The sequence below is a fragment of the Lolium perenne genome, chromosome 4, assembly GCF_019359855.2.
Source record: "Lolium perenne isolate Kyuss_39 chromosome 4, Kyuss_2.0, whole genome shotgun sequence".
Lineage (NCBI taxonomy): Eukaryota > Viridiplantae > Streptophyta > Magnoliopsida > Poales > Poaceae > Lolium > Lolium perenne.
In genome coordinates this window covers 232,995,968-233,004,544 of record NC_067247.2, presented here as the reverse complement: position 1 = coordinate 233,004,544, position 8,577 = coordinate 232,995,968, and positions in this window count along the sequence as shown.

Below are 8,577 nucleotides of genomic sequence, written 5' to 3'. Positions count from 1 at the left end.
TGTGGAGGCGAGGTTTCGTCCCCCGTGGGACGAGTCTCGGAGAGAACTAAAGTACGAGACATGCTCGTTCGAGCAGTGACGTCAATAGGAGGATTTTCTTCCTCGTCACCACTATTACATTAGGGAAAAATATAAGGAACAAAGACAGGCAAAATTATCGGATGCAAAGGAAAAGTTGACAGAAACTTACGAGCTGACGAGGGCATCCTCGTAAGGATTGAAAGGTTTGTCCTCCTCTTCGGGTAAAGTTTCCTCGAGAGGGGACTTGTTAGTCTTTGAGGTGCCTGAATCTGCGGCATCATCTCTCTTCCGCTTGTTCCTTGGAGAAACAGCAGAGGGGAGGGAATGCGTGGATTCGGAAGCCTCAGATTCAACTTCTTTTTCAGAGGAAGCCGCAGATTTATGAGAACCTGCAACTTCGCTCTCAGGGCAAGAAGTGCCCTGGGGTTCGTCGGCGACGACGGTCCGTTCTTCGACTTCCCCGCCTTTTGGAAGAGGAGGAAGAGAAGCTAGGACTTGGTGTTTCTACAAGGGCAAGATATGGCGACAATAGGATTACACAAAGTATGCCATCAAAAATAGTAGTCGACTAATACCAAAAACTTGGAAGGATGAAAATTTACCTTGGGGAGGGCGTTGGCGCCGCTATACGGCACCACGCGACAGGTGGATGGAACGGCGTCTTTTTTGCTAAGCGAGGAGATTCTTCGGACAAGCTTTTCCAAGTCCTTTACTTCGAGGTCTTTGGAGAGCCGGTCAACATCTTGCTCGCAAGCATACATCCAAAGGGGGTTCTTGCGAGCCTGCAGAGGCTGGATCCTAATCCTAAGAAAGTATGCTGTAATTTCCATACCAGATAATTCCTTGCCGCGAGTATTCTGGAGCTCGTGGATACGAGACATCAGCGCCTCTGTCGCCTTTATCTCTTCTTCGGTGGCTTCTGCATCCCAGGAGCGGCGTCGAAGAATTTCGGCACCTCCATCGAAGGGGGCGATGTTATACTCCACCGAGTCAGAACTTTCTTCGTGGATGTACAACCATCTTTTGCGCCACCCTTGGACAGAGTCGGGGAATTTGACATCAAAGTATTCGACATCAGGGCGAACGCAAATGACAACACCGCCTATGTTGTAGGCGATGTTGTGGGAGCCGTTGCGGTGGAGGCAGAAGATACGTTTCCACAGAGCCCAATTAGGGTGGACTCCGAGGAAGCATTCGCACAGAGTGATGAAAATAGAGACATGGAGGATGGAATTGGGAGTCAGCTGATGAAGCTGTACCCCATAAACAAAAAGCAAACCGCGGAGGAAATCATGGATAGGAGTAGAAAGGCCGTAAATAAGATGGTCAACAAAGCTAACCCAATATTCTATAGGAGGCGACGTGTAGCTCTCTTCGTTGGGGAAGCGCAATGCCTCTTTCTTCTTCATCAACCCCAGTTTCTTCATCAGGTTGATGTCCTGATTGGAAATCTTGGATCTTTCCCACTCCGTCGTTCCCAGATCTTGCGCCACCATCTTGGATTCAGGAGTACTGTGCCTGGTGAGTCTAGTGCGTGGTGGCATCAACAATGGCGTAAGCGTGATTGGGAGTGTGGATTGAGCTCAGGAGGTGTTGAGCGCAATGGGGGATTTTTGGAGAGAGAACAGAGGTGCGGTGCGGTGAAGCGGCGAACAGAGGAGGAAGACGATCTTTTATAGGAAGCGTGCGGGTCGACGCACCGTTGGATGGAGCGGTAATGAACTTGATGAATTACACGTGGATTAGAGGGTAAAAATGTATTTTCGCGAGGATGGAACTAGACAGGCGCCACAGTGCGCGTGCTAGAAAAAGTGGAGGACGTGTGCCCCCACTTACGCAACGTGTCAAACTGCAGAGAATTTTTGGTCCACCAGTCAGTGATAGGTTAAAAGCTCGTGTTTTTAGATGAAGAGATCATGGCCAACGTCCGCATTGATGTCACTTTGGCAGAAGAAATCTTCGGCAGCGATGACATGAAGACCGGTCAAAGAACACAAGAGGTGATAATTTCGAGAGCTTTTGATCAAATACAAGTTTTTGATCAAATGCTTGGGGGCTACTTTTGAAAAAGGAAATTTCGAATATGACAAAATAGAAATGGCGAGAGCCTATGATCAAATGCAAGTATTTGTTCATAGCATCGGGGGCTACTCCCATCGGGAGCGCTGGTCGCGCACCCGATAGAAATAAAAATTCAAAGAAAATATGACAATATAGCGACATCAGGCGTTGAAGTGTTGAGCCTACAACCAAGTACAAGTCCTTGGCTGTAGCCTCGGGGGCTACTCCCATCGGGAACGTTGTTCGCGTGCCCGATGAAATTGAAAAAGTGTAATGAGTATATTTCGAGTTATACAAATAACTCTTCATATACTCCCATCGGGAAGACAAGAAAAGTCATCCGTTCACTCAATAAAATGTGCTATTCCAACAGCCGAAAAAGCACTCGATAATATATTCTCAGAGCACCTAAGTCGCGAATAATCTCTGAATGCCGCAAAACTTTGCGAAGGTAAGACCCCAGATCCGTTCTGAGCGGCGTGGCACCGTCTCTGACGTCGGTTTGCAACTTTTTTCCGTATCAACAGATACGAAGAAAAATCCTAACGGACGCGTTAGGTACCCGATAAAATGTGACTGGGACTCGACAGATGGTAAGACCTTAAGCGGCACCTGTCGAGTTAACACCAGTATCCCGAGATCATGTCCAGAGACGTGATTTTGAAGTAGGTTTTTGCGGATTGCCACTAGAGCAGTTAACTAGTACCTTATCCGTCAGATGAACTAGCCCCAACTACCATTATCCCTGTACAATATATAATTGTTTATCTAAAGATATGTGATGGATGTTATCACCAGAATTTGACCGAGCCAGAGGTGGGCCGCGATCAAGATGGACTTGAAGGATATACATGGAAGAATTACGTGAATCGGCCTTATATGCAAAGTTGGGCTAGATTGCCCATATATCTGTAATATAGTAGATCGTATCTTAGATAGAGTTTTACTTGTGCACGGTTAGGTGCACATCTAAATTAGAAAGTCCCCTGGACTATAAATATGTATCTAGGGTTTATGGAATAAACAACAACCAACGTTCAACCAACAAATCAATCTCGGCGCATCGCCAACTCCTTCGTCTCGAGGGTTTCTACCGGTAAGCAACATGCTGCCTAGATCGCATCTTGCGATCTAGGCAGCACAAGCTCCACGTTGTTCATGCGTTGCTCGTACTGAAGCCTTTTTGATGGCGAGCAACGTAGTTATCATAGATGTGTTAGGGTTAGCATAGTTCTTCGCGTAACATGCTATCGTAGTGCAACCCTTGCATGTCTAGCCGCCCTCACACCTATCTTAGGTGTGGGGGCGGCACCCCGCTTGATCATTATTTAGTAGATCTGATCCATTACGGTTGCTCCTTGTTCATCAAGGATTAGTTTAATATCTGCAATAGTTAGGCCTTACAAGGGGCTGGAGGATCCAGCGGCACGTAGGGTGTCGTTTGCTAGTCCTAGACAGGATGTTCCGAGGATCAACCTCGTGTTGGTTTTTAGGCCTTGTCTAGGATCGGCTTACGATCACCGTGCGTGGCCGCGAGGCCCAATCCTGAGTAGGATGATCCGATTATGCGGTGAAAACCCTAAATCGTCGTAGATCTCATTAGCTTTATCTTGATCAAGCAGGACCACCATATATTCATGCACCTCGTACGAATCATGGGTGGATCGGCTCCTTGAGCCGATTCACAGGATAACCTGAGAGCCGATCGAGGCTCGTATTTAATGTTTACGTGTATGCCATGCAGGAAACTAAGCGAGGCATCTCCATCACCTTCCTGACCAGGTATAGGTCAGGTGGCACGCCCTTGCATCAGCATCGGACGTGTGACCAGAAGGCTTTGCGGGCCGTCGCTCGGAGGGACCTCGGCCAGCCGCAGCCCTAGGTTGTTCCCGGCTCTACGGTGTTGCCCGTCGCTGCCCGCCGGTGGGTTTCGGACGTCAACACATTCTGGCACGCCCAGTGGGACAAGCTTCAACATCAACCACATCGCCATCTACATCTGAGATGGCGGACGGCACGCCAGTCACGTACGAAGATCTGACGGACGAGCTCAAGAAGAAGTATGACGAGATCAAAGTCATCCTCGAAGCCGACCTCATCGGCTCTTTTCACAGAACCCGTTCCCATGGCGTCAGATGGAAAGGGTTCTCACCTCAAGGTGCACTCGATGGGATAGACCTCTCTGCCCCGTTAGAAGAACGCACCAGGTCCCTGCGGCAGGAGATCAACTTCTTGGTGGCTCACTCGCTACACCGCCACTCTGAGAACCTGGTAAACACGTTGGAGCGTGTCGCTCTTCGCGTGATCCAGGAGATCATGAGGCACCAGTACTCGCCGTCAGGACCAGCTCTCGGGACGCATCAAGGAGAGTTGCCACTCCAGTCCCGTCCACCGCTGCCATTTGCATGGGCAGCACCAGAAGTGCCGGCTTCACCGGCATTCGTCGTCTACAAGATCGGTGGTGACCCTAGTGACTACCAGTTCTTGCCGGAGGCGCCTAAGGAGATCCCTCACGGGTACATGTGCACTTATGTGCCAGATTGCGGTAACTGGGCGCTCACAAACCAGGCCACAACATCAGGGACTCCTGGGAAAACAGGAGGGACGTCAGCGACGATCTTGAGAAGCAGACGTGGCTAACCAAGTACGCCACCCCGACGAACCTCCAGAGCTCAGCTCCTGCAGTTGGCTCAGAGCTGGAAAAGCAAACATGGCTGGCCAAGTACGCCACCCCGGCGAATCTTCAGAGTTCAACTCCTGCAGCCAGCACAGCGGATCAGATCAGTACCATACTGAGAGATCAGTTCGGCATGGTGCCGAAAAAGAGGGCAATCGGCTATTCCAAGCCGTACCCCGACGACTACGAGATGATCCCGCTACCACCTAAATATCGGCTCCCTGATTTCTCCAAATTCAGTGGATCAGATGGTTCCAGCTCCATCGAGCACGTAGGCCGACATTTGGCACAACTAGGACCGGCCTCAGTGTCGGATCCGCTACGCGTGAGGCTCTTCTCACAGTCCCTCACGGGATCGGCTTTCGGGTGGTACACCTCGTTGCCACCAGACTCCATCCGGACTTGGAAGCAGTTGGAAGAGCAGTTCCATATGCAGTACCATTCAGAGGCTTCCGAGTCCGGCATTGCCGATCTAGCACAATTACGCCAGAAGCGTGGAGAAACTGTGACAGAATACATCCAGCGCTTCAGGAATCTTAGGAACCGATGTTATTCGGTTCGTATAACTGAAAAGGAAGCAGTCGAGTTGGCAGTAGCGGGCCTTGCAGCACCGCTCAAAGACATGGCCTCCCAAGCAGACTATCCCTCACTGGCGCACATGGTTCAGAAACTGTCGGCATATGAACAGCGCCACCCGGACCTGTACCAGGATAAATTCAAGCGTGCAGTAGTCCTGGTCGATGCAGAGGAAGACGAAGTTTCTGCGGGAGATCAAGAGGTAGCAGTGGCTGAATGGACTCGGGGAGGAACCCCCGTGTCCGGCACCTGGGTAAAGCCACCCGGCCCGCCCCGGGGGTTTGATTTTGACGTGACCAAGACTGAGCAAATCTTCGACCTCCTGCTCAAGGAGAAGCAGTTGACGATTCCTGAAGGTCTCAAATTCCCCACGGCACAAGAGCTGAACGGAAAGCCATACTGCAAATGGCATAACTCGCTCTCCCATGCCACCAACGACTGCAGGGTATGGCGTCAGCACATCCAAGCGGCGATAGAAAAAGGGCGTCTGATTTTCAACCAGTACGCCATGAAGGTCGACACCCAGCCCTTCCCCGCCGTTAACATGGTGGAATGCACTTACCCTGAAGGTTGCCAGCCAGGATCCTCATTCAGCATCAACATGGTAGGACCTTGGAAACACTCTGGCAAAGATGGAGACGAGGGCAGCTGCTCTCGTAGCAAGGACACAGAGGAGGCCGCTCCACGCGATCGGCTCCGTCATGATGGCAAGCGCTACGTCACAGAGGGAGAAGTGAAGGACATGAGATATCAGCGACCCCTCTCTGATCACCTCCTCAACAAGTATGTGAGTCAGTATGACCAACGCCGACGATCCAGCAATGATGATGAAAGAGATCGTCTGGCTAGAGAAGCCAGAAGACATCGTCGGCATGATCGCGATGAGGAGGAGCACGAGCGCCGTGCCACAGAAGAATCAAGGGAGCAAGACGACAACGACAGGCACTGGGACTGCCCCTTCTTCAGACACTGCTGGGATTCAGGAATGAGCCGATTGCCCACAATCGGCAATTGCCCAGAATGCAACCAGAAGAAGAAGGAGGCGGCCAATGTGTCTGTGTTCAAGCGCTTAGGGCCCCTCCCGCCACAAAGCAAACGCGCTGAGTCACCTCGTTGGGCAGATCTCGAGGATTCAGAAGACGAGGGAGAAGAAGAAGAAGACAGGTACCACCGGCCAAGGTGGTGCCCTGACGGACTCAGCCGTTCCCAAAAGTGCAGGGTTCAGCGATTGCGCGGCCTGGAGGAAGCTGAAAGGGTATACTTGCATACGCTAAGGAAGGCACGACCTGATCTGGCTGCGAAACTTCAGCGAACCCTGGACGAAGAGGGTCGTCCACGGAAAATGGAGTGGCGCCCCAAACAAAGGAAAGCCGATGATGAAACATCGGCTGGCACAAACATGGTGTTCGTCCTTCCGACGGAGCTTGGTGCTCCACGATTACACGATGCACTCAAGGTGGATGACAGCAAGCGCATCAACATGATAAAGTCAGAGGTTGGGTTGGTTCTGTCCAGCCTGACCGAGTAGCAAGGACAAACCGATGAGCAAACGGGGCGAGGCTGATCCTTGTGATCGGCCCCAAAAATTACGAAGGAGCATTACAGAACCTTCAGTCAGCGCTTCAACCAATATGGAGGCCGATCCCAGCAATCGGCCAAAATTATCTTCACCACATGTTCTGCTTGTGTTCAACATTGATCTACTGGGCAGCGGCCACGTCGGCGGATGGAAGTTAGCACGAATCCTCGCGGAGCCGACGTGCAAGTACAGTGCTTTGGCTAACCACAGAGCCGATATCTACAGTCACCTGGCAGATTCGGCTCGGGGGGCATATAGTCGGATGAACATGTGCAGATAAACATGTGTAAACACATGTGCAGTGAAGCATTAGGGGCCGATTAGGAAAAATCGGCCAGTAAAAATTTTTTTACATAACAAGCAGCCGATGCGCAGACATCGACTCTAGTACAGTTACACAAAGACCAAGGCCTACTGGTTATGTGCTCAGGGCTCACATTGCCGCCAAGATGGTTTTCGGCTTGGGGTTTCATTTACAACATCGTAGTTCAGCGGAAGAAAGCTGATCAATGACCTGTGCATCCTCGCCGGTATTCTCGCCTTGATTAAGGCTCGGGGGGTAGTTAACTTGGTAGATGCTCTGATTTGGGAGCCGATTGGAGTCGCATCGACTGACCCTACATTGTGATCTTCTCTGAAGTAGTAAGGTGTTGCAAAAGAAGACTGCTGAAGCTATGGAGAGGAATCGGAAAAGGAGGCCGTCGGCTTTTACAGGTCTTAGACCGTCCTGTTGCTGCAAGAAAAAGACTGGGTTCTCAGAATAACCGATGAATAGTCATCGGCTAAAGGATTGCAAAAAATTATGGTCAGATATCAAATCGCAGTCTGAATTTGAGAAGTACTTGATGACGGTCTAATCGACATTTGAGCCCGGCTTCGCGGGCGTCCAAAGGAAAAGGAATCCGATACGTTGCTATCGGTCTTGGCATGACAAGCGGAAGGGGTGAAACTGGATTAATTGAAAGATGAATTGAAAGAACAATTTTCATTAATTCAAAGGAGCGGCTTTACAAGAAAGAGCCGATGGCTCTCAAAAGAGGGATCTGGTGCCTAGTGCACTGCTACTACTAGTCCTATTCTACTAGTCGTCGCTGTCCTCGTCATCATCGCCGTCGATGTCGTCAGCGCTGCTCCCAGGAAGCTCCTCGTCACTGCTGCCCCAGCCCTTGGCCGGAGCCTCGTCTTCCTCATCATCATCATCATCCTCGCTGTCCGCCCAGGAGCGGAAGCGCTTGGTCGGCGGATACCCGATGGAGGAGGAGGATTCATCCTCCTCCTCTTCCTCCTCGTCATCATCATCGTCTTCGCTGTCCGCCCAAGCGCGGAATCGCTTGGCCGGCAGAAGCTTAGCGGGGGAAGAGGGGCCTCCCTCCTCCTTCTCTTCTTCTTCCTCTACTTCTTCTTCTTCCTCCTTCCCGTCGGAGGAGGTGGGTTTCACCCGGGGATGGAGGTCATCTTCGCCTTCGCTTATCGGCTTCCCTCCGGCGAGGTACTTATGGTCCTCTTTCCTGTCGATCAGAGGCAGTTTGCCGTCTGGCGCATGATCGGAGTTTCGCTCTGGCTCGCTCAAGGATGGAGACTGGAGGGAAGGGCCGGAGGAGGTTGAGGAGGAGGAAGACATTGCTACAGGGGAGGAGGGTTTTTTGGTGCCGATAGCCAGAAC